At 43.8% G+C, this 13112-nt stretch overlaps 1 pseudogene; it reads left to right on the top strand.

Moving 5' to 3' along the window:
• Positions 1-949: 949 nt before the first annotated feature.
• LOC112631063 lies at positions 950-8780 on the top strand (annotated as a pseudogene).
• Positions 8781-13112: the final 4332 nt, after the last annotated feature.

Here is a 13112-nt window from a genome sequence, read left to right as displayed (position 1 = left end):
TTGGCGGGGGACGGAGTTTCAGTTTTGTTGGAGTGCCCAGGCTGGAGTGCAGTGGCGTGATCTCAGCTCACTGCAACCTCCACCTCCCGGGTCTGAGTGATTCTCCTGCCTCAGCCTCCAGAGTAGCTGGGATTACAGATGCCACCACCATGCCTGGCTAATTTTTGTATTTTTAGTAGAGACGGGGTTTCACCATGTTGGCCAGGGTGGTCTCAAACTCCTGACCTCAGGTGATCCGCCAGCCTCAGCCTCCCAAAGTACTGGGATTACAAGCGCAAGTCACCTCGCCTGGCCGTTTTTTGTTTCTTGAGACAGGATCTCTCTCTGTTGCCCAGGCTGGAGTGCAGTGGCATGATCTCGGCTCACTGCAACCTCTGACTCCCAGGTTCAAGCAATTCTGTCTCAGCCTCCTGAGTAGCTGGGATTACAGGTGCATGCCACCACAGCCCGAGTAATTTTTTATTTTTAGTAGAGATGGGGTTTCACCATATTGGTCAGGCTAGTCTCAAATTCCCGACCTCAGGTGATCTGCCAGCCTCAGCCTCTCAAAGTGCTGGGATTACAGGTATGAGCCACCACACCTGGCCGGTACTATTAATCTCAATGATAAACCAGGACTCATGCTGTCTGGACCATGGACACCTCTATTCAAGAGGAACAGCCTGCTCCTCTTGATCCTGTGCCTTTTAATTTGCATGTTTTTCGCTAACCAGGTGCCCCTCTAATCACCACCGAGAAAGTAGGGGAAGAGGGACTTACTCTTCCAGAGTAAGCCAGAGATCTCAAAGTCTATTGGAAAACCTGAAAGCCAGTCCAAATTCTGTTCCTGATTTTAAAATTTTCACAATGTCCTCTCAGATCTTATGGCCACAAAATTCCACCATCCTTCACTTTAAGGAGCACTGTAAAGATTCCACTCTGAGAAAAGGAAAAGGCAACAAATGTCACGATGCCAGGCCCACAAAGAAGTCGCAAGACCCGTGTTCTGTGGGGCTGCCAGTGTCAGAGAGAGCCCGGTTCAGACAGAGGTGGAAGGGAAGCAGTGTGGACTTTCTAAGTGTGGGGATCTATGAGAGCTGAGGATGGCCGCCTCCTAGAAAAACAGAGGCTTCATGGTAAAGACATTGTGAATTAACCTACAGGAACTCACCCTTCCGTTCCATAAGGACTTCATCTCGTTTCAAACATAAGCTGCCTTCCCGAGACATGTTTCCCCCAGACGTGAAATGGGCCTGAAACACTGAATTATTTAAGATTGGCTTATCGCTGGCCAGGCACAGTGGCTCATGCCTGTAATCCCAGCACTTTGGGAGGCCGAGGTGGGTGGATCACAAGGTCGGGAGTTCAAGACCAGCCTGGCCAACATGGTGAAACCCCGTCTCTACTCAAAATACAAAAATTAGCTGGGAGTGGTGACACACACCTGTAATCCCAGCTACTCGGGAGGCTGAGGCAGGAGAATGATTTGAACCCGGGAGGCAGAGGTTGTGGTGAGCCGAGATCATGCCACTGCACTCCAGGCTGGGTGATAGGGCAAGACTCCATCTCAAAAAAAAAAAAAAAAAGATTGGCTTATTGAAGAAGTCTGAGGTCATTCGGAGAGGTGTGAGAGATTGCCCATGCCAAGGTTTGACCCAAAAAGGAACTCCCTGACTGAAGTTACAGGCCTCACCAGAAACTGATAACATTGGTTGCTCAAAAGAGGGAAGCTGGTTGGTGGTGTAGACACAGTGGTGGAGAGAGGCAGGGGAGAATGAGATGGGAAGTGGCTTTATGCTGCCACTTTTGTACTTTTTGAATTTTGAACCCGGTTTCTAAAAAGTGTCTGGCATATAGTAGGTGCATGATAGGTATTTTTGAAAAGCTGCATGAATGGAGTCAAATAAACATGATTGTTTAAAACTTTTAGTTTCAGGGGTACATGTACAGGTTGGTTCTATAGATAAATCGCATGTTGCAGGGGTTTGGTGTACATACTATTTTGTCACCCAAGTAATAAGCATAGTACCCTTTAGGTAGTTTTTCGGTCCTCACCCTCCACCTTCAGTTAGACCCTGGCATCTATTACTCCCTTCTTTATCTCAATGTTCAGCTCCTACTTATAAGCAAGAACGTGTGGTGTTTGGTTTTCTGATCCTGCATTAGTTTGCTTAGGTTAATGGCCCCCATCTCCATCCATATTGCTGCAGAGAACATAATCTCATTCTTTGTTATGGCTGTGTACTATTCCATGGTGTCTATGTACCACATTTTCTTTATCCAGTCTACTTTGGATGGACATTTGGATTGATTCCTTGTCTTTGCTATTGTGAACTGTGCTGCAATGAACATGCTAGTGCATGCATCTTTATGGTAGAATTAGTTATATTTATTTGAGAATATACCCAATAATGGGTCACATGCAAACATGATTTTGAATTCAAGTCCCACCAATTTAACTGTGTGCTTTGATTAGTTTCCTCTTTTTTTTTTTTTTTTTTTTTTTTTTGAGACAGTCTCACTCTGTCACCTAGGCTGGAGTGCAGTGGCATGATCTTGGTTCACTGAAACCTCTGCCTCCCAGGTTCAAGCGATTCTCCTGCCTCAGCCTCCCGAGTAGCTGGGACTACAGGTGTGCCCCACCACGCCCAGCTAATTTTTGTATTTTTAGTGGAGACGGGGTTTCACCATATTGGTCAGGCTGGTCTTGAACTCCTGACCTTGAGATCTGCCCGCCTCAGCCTCCTGAAGTGCTGGGATTACAAGTGTGTGCCACCAAGCCCAGCCTGATTAGTTTCTTAACTTCTTCGCGCCCCAGTGTCCTTCAGGTAGCATAGGGATGGTAATATCTTTCTCGTAATAGTATTGTGATGATAAAATGAGTTGTTGCAGTAAATCAGAGCATAGAGTAAGCACTTAATAAATGGTAGTTGCCATGGTGATAATAATAATGCCAATGACAACTACAATAATGATAATGGAGAAAAGTAGCTCAAGGGGCTCTTCTAATTCTTTTATGGTAAAGTAGAGCATTTCTCTAGCAAATATTGCTTGAAATAAATGTGCCTTGTCTGAATTTTGGAAATCTGTTACTATAGGGAGGTTTTCAGTTAGAAATTTACCCAGGGTCTATCGTACTAGATATAAATATCTAGTGGAGAATATAAATATTAATAGGACAAGGCTCCTGCCCTCAAGGAGCTTTGTTATAATGGTATTGGTAAATGAATGTCCTGAAAAGCTCCAGACTATCTGATTTTTGTTGGTGTTATTGTAGTGGATTTAATTATAATAAATATATAACATGAAGATTCAAGAGCTGGAAATTCAATGAATCTAATACTCTAGATTCTCTAGTCACTAGTGTGGCAATGTGCCAAATATCACATGGACAATAGTCTCATCTTCTTACCTTTGCTTAGCAACTGAATTTTTTGTACAGTGTTTATATATATTCCTGAATATAGAAGGTAGTGTTACCCAGTAGTTAAAAGTATGGACTTTTCTCTAAACTTCCTAACTCTGTGACGTTCGGCAAGGCATTTACTCTTTCTCAGGGTGTGTTTTTTTATTGTTTTGTTTTGAGTTTAGCCTTTTAAAAAAAGGCCGGCTAATAATTACACTCGTATCATATGGTTTTAAAATGTTTAGCACTATGCCTGACCCAGTAAGTTCTCTACTTCCTTCTGTTTGAGGAGAGTTGAATAAATTTTGCCTAGTGGCAGAAAAATAGCTGTAGAAAAAACTAGTTCAGGCCAGGCATGGTGGCTCATGCCTGTAATCCCAGCAATCTGGGAGGCTGAAACAAGAGCATCTTTTGAGCTCAGAAGTTCAAGACTAACCTGGGCAACATGGTGAAACCCCATCTCTACGAAAACAAAAACAAACAAAAAACCCAAAAACCTTAGCTCAGCCCATCTTTCCTTCTCCCATGTTTAAGAGCAAACAATTTTTTGGTTGATTGATTTTTTAACTTCATAAATTATGCAAATGCTATGAGTTGAATGTATCCCACAAAGTTTTGTGTTGTAAATGTAATCCCCTAATGCAACAGTGTTGAGAGATGGGATGTGTAAAAGGTGATTAGGTCATGAATGATCTGCCCTCATGAATGGATTAAGGTTGTTATTATGGGAGTGGATTCATTGTCAAGATAGTGGGTTTGTTATAAAATCGAGTCAGCCCTCCCTCATCCTTTCCCACTCTCTCATCTTCCACCACGGGATGATGCAGCAGGAAAGCCCTCATTAGATGCTGGCACCTTCATATTGGACTTTCCGGGCTCCAGAACTCAAAAGTTTGGGAGCTAAATACATTTTTTCTTTATAAGTTACTTAGTCTTCAGATATTCTGTTATAGCAGTACAAAATGGACCAAGACAGAAAACTGGTACCAAGAAGCAGGGCTGATGCTATAACAAATGCCTGAAAATGTGGAAGCAAGTTTGGAACCGGGTAATGCATAGAGGCTGGAAGAATTTGGAAGAGCAGGCTAGAAAACACCTAGACTGGGCCGGGCGTGGTGGCTCAAGCCTGTAATCCCAGCACTTTGGGAGGCCGAGACGGGCGGATCACGAGGTCAGGAGATCGAGACCATCCTGGCTAACACGGTGAAACCTCGTCTCTACTAAAAAATACAAAAAACTAGCCGGGTGAGGTGGCGGGCGCCTGTAATCCCAGCTACTCGGGAGGCTGAGGCAGGAGAATGGCGTAAACCCAGAAGGCGGAGCTTGCAGTGAGCTGAGATCCGGCCACTGCACTCCAGCCTGGGCGACACAGCCAGACTCCTTCTCGAAAAAAAAAAAAAAAAAAAAGAAAACACCTAGACTGCCATGAGTGGAGCACTAAGGGCAATTCTCAAGAAGGCTCAGAAGAAGAGAAAAGCTGTTGGCAAAGTTTGGACCTTCCTAGAGATTACTAGAGTGATGTTGCTTAGCATGTTCATAGAAATATGGACAGTAGTCCAGGCTCAGTGGCTCATGCCTGTAATCCCAACACTTTGGGAGCCCAAGGTGGGTGGATCACTTGAGGTCAGAAGTTCGAGACCAGCCTTACCAATACGGTGAAACCCTGTCTCTACTAAAAATACAAAAATCAGTTGGGCATGGTGGTGTGTGCCTGTAATCCCAGCTACTCGAGAGGCTGAGGCAGGAGAATTGCTTAAACCTGGGAGGCGGAGGTTGCAGTGAGCCCAGATCACACCACTGCACTCCAGCCTGGGAGACAGAGTGAGACTCTGTCTCAAAAAAAGAAAAGAAGAAATATGGACAATGAAGGCCATTCTGATGGGTCTCAGATAGAAATGAGGAATAAGATATTGCAAACTGGAGTAAAGACCATCCTTCTTATACCGTTGCAAAGAACTTGATAGAATTTCGTCCATGTCCTAGGGCTTTGTGGAAGGCAGAACTTGAGTGTGATGAACTATTAATAGAATATCTGGGCTGGGCACGGTGGCTCATGCGTGTAATCCCAGCCCTTTTGGAGGCCATGGCAGGTGGATCACCTGAGGTCAGGAGTTCAAGACCAGTCTAGCCAACATGGTGAAACTCTGTCTCTACTAATAATACAAAAAAATTAGCCAGGAGTGGTAGCATACACCTGTAATCCCAGCTAATTGTGAGACTGAGGCAGGAGAATTGCTTGAACCCAGGAGGTGGAGGTTGCAGTGAGCCAAGATTGTGCCATTGCACTCCAACCTGGGTGACAAGAGCAAAACTCCATCTCAAAAAAATAAACAACAATAAAAAATAAATAGAATATCTCGTGGAAAAATCTCTAAGATGCAAAATATTGAAGGAGCTTCGTGGCTACTTTTAACTGCATGTAGTAAGATATGAGAGGATAGAAAGAATTTTTTTACTCCCACGAAGGAACTGATGAGAAATAATTAATTTCATTTCTTTCTTTTTCTTTTTTGAGATGGAGTCTGGCTCTGTCGCTCAAGCTAGAGTGCTGTGGTGCTATCTCAGCTCAGCTCACTTGAACCTCCCAGGTTCAAGCGATTCTCCTGCCTCAGCCTCCTGAGTAGCTGAGATTACTGGCGTGCAGCACCACGCCTGGCTAATTTTTGTAATTTTAGTAGAGACAGGGTTTCACCATGTTGGCCAGGATAGTCTCAAACTCCTGGCTTCAAGTGATCCACCTACCTCAGCCTCCCAAAGTGCTGGGATTACAGGCGTGAGCCATGGCGCCAGGCCTGATGAGAAATAATTTAAAGATTGAATGTATCACTAAAAGGGAAGCAGAGCAGAAAGATTTAGAAAATTCACGGCCTGGCCTGGTAAAGAGTGAAAAGGCATCTTCAGGAGAGCAAACCAAGGCCATGGCCAAGCAACAATTTGCTAAAGAGATTAGTAGGACTAGAGGAAAACCAGGTTCCGTTTATTAAGGCAAAGGAAGGATGATCGCAGAGGCATTTCAGAGCTCTTTAAGACAAGCAGGGGCCTTGAGGGCGAGGTTTCCAGAGAGGCCCCTGTGAAACCTCAGCATTTGCTGCCCTGTACTGACTCCTGCCCAGGAGTCAACTCCCACCCAGGAGTTCGAGGCTGCAGTGAGCTGTAATCACACCACTGTACTCCAGCCTGAGCAACAGAGCAAGATGCTTGTTTCAAAAGAAAAGAAACACCCTCTAGCAACCTAGCCCCCCCACCACACTACTGAAAACCAGAAAGAGAACACTTTGAAGACAACCAAAAACAGAAGGCACATTAAATGCAGAGGAATGAAGATAAGAATTATACCAGGTTTTTCATTAAAACTGTGCAAACCAGAAGACAATAAAGTGACATTTAAAAAATATTGAAAAAAACCCACTTTTAACCAGAGTTCTATACTCAATGAAAATACTTTTCAAAAATGAAGGCAAAATAAATACTTCCTTAGAAAACAAACCTAACAATTTATTACTAACAGTCCTGTACTATAAGAAATATTGGCCAGACACGGTGGCTCCCACCTGTAATCCCAGCACTTTGGGAGGCTGAGGCGGGTGGGTCACCTGAGGTCGGGAGTTCAAGACCAGCCTGACCAACATGGGGAAGCCCGTCTGTACTAAAAATACAAAAATTAGCTAGGCGTGGTGGTGCATGCCTGTAATCTCAGCTACTCAGGAGGCTGAGGCAGGAGAATTGCTTGAATCCGGGAGGCGGAGGTTGTGGTGAGCCGAAATCGCACCATTGCACTCCAGCCTGAGCAACAAGAGTGAAGGTGAAACTCCATCTCAAAAAAAAAAAAAAGAAAGAAAGAAAGAAAAGAAATGTTAAAAGGAGTTCTTAGGCCAGGCGTGGTCATTCCCGTCTGTAATCCCAGCACTTTGGGAGGCCAAGGTGGATCACTTGAGCCCAGGAGTAGCCAGGCATGGTGGTGCACACCTGTAGTCCCAGCTCCTTGGGAGGCTGGGGTAGGAGGACTGCTTGAGCCCAAAAGGTAGAGGCTGCAGTGAGCTGTGACTGTGCCACTACACTCTAGCCTGGGTGACAAAGCAAGAGCTTGCCTCAAAAAAAAAGGAAGTTCTTTAAGCAAGAGGAATATGATAGCACAGAATCTGATATTACACACAAAGCAAAGAAATCTACACACAAAAAATGAAGATTTCTGGAAATGACTAAAATTACATATAAAAACTTCTTTACGTTTATTTTTGATCTCTAAAAATTATTAACTTTCAAAAAGAAATATAGTGGAATGTATTGTGGGTTTATTGCACATTTATAAATAAAATAAAAGCAATCATAGAAAAGATTAAAGAGAATAATTGAAAGTGTACTGTTATTAGGTTCTTCTTTTTTTTTTTTTTTTTTTTTTTTACACGAAGTTTTGCTCTTGTCGCCCAGGCTGGAGTGTAATAGGGCAATCTCAGCTCACTGCAATCTCCGCTACCCAGGTTCAAGCAATTCTCCTGCCTCAGCCTCCCGAGTAGCTGGGATTACAAGTGTCTGCCACCATGTCCGGCTACTTTTTTTATTTTTAATAGAAACGGGGTTTCGGTAATCAGATAGGCCCTGCTTGGGCAGGCTCAGAAAGAGACTACACATATGAGGAACTACTGAATTGAGTGTTCAACATCACGAGGGAAAAGAATCCAGATCTGGTTGCTGGGGAGAAAAGGAAATTTGTCATGAAACCTCCACAGTTCGTCCGACTAGGAACCAAGAAAACTTTTGTCAACTTTACACATATCTGTAAACTATTACATCGTCAGCCCAAACATCTCCTGCATTTTTGTTGGCTGAATTGGGTACAAGTAGTTCTATAGCTGGTAATAATCAACTTGTCATCAAAGGAAGATTCCAACAGAAACAGATAGAAAATGCCTTGAGAAGATATATCAAGGAATATGTCACTTGTCACACGTGCCGATTACTGGACGCAATCCTGCAAAAGGACACGTGACTCTATTTCCTACAGTGCGAAACTTGTCATTCTAGATGTTCTGTTGCCAGCATCAAAACCGGCTTCCAGGCTGTCATGGGCAAGCGAGCAAAGCTCCGTGCCAAAGCTAACTAATTTGCTAATCACTGATTTTGCAAAGCGTGTTGTGGAGATGTGGCTGTACAGGTTTGCCATCAGAGTGGATGTACCATTGTATTAAAAGCAAGATTAAAAAAGCTGCCAAGATTTTTGGCGAGCGGTTGATTGATCTGAAGTCCTTGCAAGACGCTGATGCTCAAGCTGTTGACATACTCATTGTCTACTTTAACACCTGTCAAAGAAACATGATATGGGGTAAGGAGGTGCTTTTTTAAAATCGTTCCTAGACTTCTGTAAAATGCAAGTTAAATTAAAGTTATTATAACAGTGGAAAAAAAAAAGCACCATACAGCTAATGGAGTTGTAAAACAAGATTTTGAGGCAGGATCTTGCTCTGTATCTAGGCTGGCGTGCAGTGGTGTGATTATATCTCACTGCAGCTTCAACTCTTGGGCTCAGGTGATCCTCCCACCTCAGCCTCCCAAGTAGCTAGGACTACAGGTGCATGTCACCACACTGGTGTAATTTTTAAAATTTTTGTAGAGACAAAAAGTCTCCCTATGTTGCCCAGGCTGGTCTTGAACTCCTGGCCTCAAGCAATCCTTCCACCTCGGCCTCTCAAAGTGCAGGGATTATAGGCATGAGCCACCATGCCCAGCCCAAATAAAGTTTTTAAAAATTGAATTTTCAAAAACTTTAAAGATAAGATGGAGTACTTTGGCTGAAAACTATAAAAAGTAATTGGATGGAAATTCTAGAATTGAAAAATGCAAAAAAATTATGAACAGGGGATGGGTTTACTTACTGACTAGTCAGTTAAAAAGAGAAAAAGACTGGGTGATAGTTGTAAGAAAATAGTTACAGTTGACCCTTGAACAACATGGGCTTGAACCATGTGGATCCACTTATACATAGATTTTCTTCCACTTCTGCTGCTCCTGAGACAGCAAGACCAACCCTTCCTCCTCCTCCTCCCCCTCCTCTTCTTCCTCTTCATCCTTTTCCTCCTCCTCAGCATGAAGACAATAAAGACAAATACCTTTATGATGATCCACTTCCACTTAATAGTAAATATATTTTCCTCATGCCTTTTAAAATAACATTTTATTCCCTCTAACTTACTTATTGTAAGAGTACAGTATATAATACAGATACAAAATATGTGTTAATGGACTGTTTATGTTATCAGTAAGGCTTCCAGTCAACAGTAAGCTATTCATAGCTGAGTTCTGGGGGGGGTGAAAAGTTATACAAGGCCGGTGCAGTAGCTCATGCCTGTAATCCCAGCTACTCGGGAGGCTGAGGCAGGAGAATCACTTGAACCCTGAACCCAGGAGGCAGAGGTTGCAGTGAGCTGAGATCATCCCACTGCGCTCCAGCCTGGCGACAAACCAAGACTCTGTCTTTTAAAAAAAAAAAAAAAAAAGTTATACACAAATTTTCAACTGCATGGGGTGGGACAGCACCCCTAACCCCTGCATTATTTAAGGGTCATCTGTTACTAAGGCATGGGTAGGCAAAAGGATGAGAAACATAAAGAGGTTATGGTAAAGAAGTCTAACATACATGTAACTGGCGTCTCGGAAAAAAAGAATGGGACTGAAGCACTATGTATTAGTCAGCTCATGCTGCCATAAAATACCATAAAATGGGTGGCTTTTTTTTTTCTTTTTTAGATGGAGTTTTGCTCAGTCTGGAGCGCAGTGGCGCAATCTCAGCTCACTGCAACCTCCATCTCCCAGGTTCAAGCCATTCTCATGCCTCAGCCTCCCAAGTAGCTGAGACTACAGGTGTGTGCTATCATGCCTGGCTAATTTTTATATTTTTAGTAGAGACGTAGTTTCACCACGTTAGCCAGACTGGTCTCGAAGTCCTGACCTCAGGTGATCCTCCTGGCTTGGCCTCCCAAAGTTCTGGGATTACAGGTGTGAGCCACCACACCTAGCCAGAATGGGTGGCTTGAACAGAAATGTTTTCAAATTGTGGAGGCTGAAAGTCTCGGATCAGGGTGCCAGCACAGTTGGGTTCTGGTGAGAGCTCGCTTCCTAGGTTGCAGATGGTGCTTTTTCGCTGTGTTCTCACGTGGCAGAGTGGGATGCAGGGGGAAAGGGCCCTCTCTGGTATTTCTCTACAAGGATATATTCTGTCGTACCAGAACCCCACCCTCAAGACCGCATTAAACCTTAATTCATTCCTTATAGGCCCTATTTCCAAATACATTCACATTGAGAGTTAGGGCTTCAATATGTGGACTGTGGGGTGGGGAGACACAATTAGGTCTATAGCACTGTATAAACCCTAAACGGGATACATACAAAGTCACACTGAGGTATATCATAGCAAAACTGCTAAAAACCAAAGATAAAGATCTTAAAAGTAACCAAAGAGCAGAGGCAGGTGGATTGCTTTGAACTCTGGAGATCAAGACCAGCCTGAGCAACATGGCAAAACCCTGTCTCTACTAAAAATACAAAAACTAACTGAGCATGGTCATGCATGACTATATTCTTAGCTACTCAGGAGGCTGAGGTGGGAGGATGGCTTGAGCCCGGGAGATGGAGGTTGGAGTGAGCTGAAATCGTGCCATTGCATTCCAGCTTGAGTGACAGAGCCAGACCCTGTCTCAAAGAAAAAAAAAAAAGTAACCAAGGAGAAAAAGATTATTTTCATAGGAACAATAATTAAACTGACTATGATTTTGCAACAGAAAAAATGAAGCAGACAATGGCATGATGCCTTCAAATTACTGAATGAGGTGAGGTCGGTAGGAATGGTGGAGTAAGGGCCTCTAAAAACCTATTCCTCCATAAAAGCAGTGAGAATATTGAGATAACTTGTAAAATAAAAATTTTCAGAATTCTGAAATTAACGAAAGCTTTGCAATAACCCAAAGAACTCTTTTCTTTTTTTTAAAGGCTGTATCTCAGTAAGAATGGTGAGCTTTGTGGTGTTTTAACTTGCCTTATTCTCAACACTCTCCTCAACTCCTCATTAGTCTTCAAAACCAACAGTTCTACAATCATAGTGAAGACCAGTAGCCTAGCAGCCACTTGTTAGGACAAAATGGGTTTGGAGATCCCCAAAATAGCATTATTTGAGACCTGTCCTTATTTGGCCTGTCTGACAATTCCCTGGAAATCCTCATTCACAAGACTTGCCTTGGCCAGCCACAGTGGCTCATGCCTATAATCCCACTACTTTGGGAGGCTGAGGTGGAAGGATTGTGTGAGGCTAGGCGTTCAAGACCAGCCTGGGCAACAGAGTGAGACACTGCCCCTACAACAAATAAAAAAAATTAGGCATAGTGGCACACACCTATAGTCTCAGCGACTTGGGAGGCTGAAGCAGGGGAATTGCTTGAGCCCAGGAGTTCGAGGCTTCAGTGAGCTATGGTCACACCACTGCACTCCAACCTGGGTGATAGAGCAAGACCCTGTCTCTAAAGAAAATAAAATAAATGTAAATGACTAGTTAATGGGTGCAGCACACCAACATGGCACATGTATACATATGTAACAAACCTGCACGTTGTGCACATGTACCCTGGAACTTAAAAGTATAATAAAAAAATAAATAAAATTAAAAAACAAATGTTTGCTTTTATTTGACCCAACTCAGACCATGCTCAGTGAGAATAGCTTTTCACCTGGGACATTTGTTGAAAATAATTAGTAGCATGGCTAACATGCAGCTAACCGAGGTAGTGATAACAGTTGAGGCAAACAAGCTGCCCCCCTCAGCCAAAAAAAAAATCAAAAGAAGAGCTGAGGAATGAGGTGTCCATAAGGGGCTTTCAAAACTGCTGACATACTGCACAACTGTAATCCCAGCACTTTGGGAGGCTGAGACAGGCAGATCACCTGAGGTAAGGAGTTTGAAACCAGCCTGGCCGACATGTTGAAACCCTGTCTCTACTAAAAATAGAAAAATTAGGGGCTGGGCGCAGTGGCTCATGCCTGTAATCCAGCACTTTGGGAGGCTGGGGCAGGCAGATCACCTGAGGTCAGGAGTTGGAGACTAGCCTGACCTACATGGTGAAACCCTATCTCTACTAAAAATACAAAAATTAGCCAGGCATGGTAGCGGGCGCCTGTAATCCCAGCTACTCGGGAGGCTAAGGCAGAAGAATCGCTCGAACCCAGGAGGCAGAGCTTGCAGTGAGCCGAGATTGCGCCACTGCACTCCAGACTGGGCAACAAGAGCTAAGCTCCATCTCAAAAAAAAGAAACAAATAAAACTGCTGACATATTCATGGGACTCTAGAAGGCCACACACATGCATGGGCTATGTGCATGCTCAAATCTGTCCACATGCCGAGGAAAGACCTAAGAAGGTCCGAAGTTCTAACACAACATCTGGCTGACCTTGAAGCACTGCAAAAAAAAAAAAAAATGGCAAAAGCTGTCAGCATTTTTAAATGCCTGCCTGAGTGTGAAGGGTGCTCCAACACAAACATACACAGAGCCTCTTGGAAATGGCTGGGACAGTAAACAGATTCAGTCATTTAAGTAACTATCTTTTTTTTTTTTTTTTTTGAGACGGAGTCTTGCTCTGTCACCCAGGCTGGTGTGCTATGGCCGGATCTCAGCTCACTGCAAGCTCCGCCTCCTGGGTTCCCACCATTCTCCTGCCTCAGCCTCCCGAGTAGCTGGGACTACAGGC

Source organism: Theropithecus gelada, chromosome 9, assembly GCF_003255815.1.
Source record: "Theropithecus gelada isolate Dixy chromosome 9, Tgel_1.0, whole genome shotgun sequence".
NCBI lineage: Eukaryota > Metazoa > Chordata > Mammalia > Primates > Cercopithecidae > Theropithecus > Theropithecus gelada.
The sequence above is the reverse complement of the archived record's forward strand: the minus strand, read 5'-3'. Positions and strand labels throughout refer to the sequence as shown.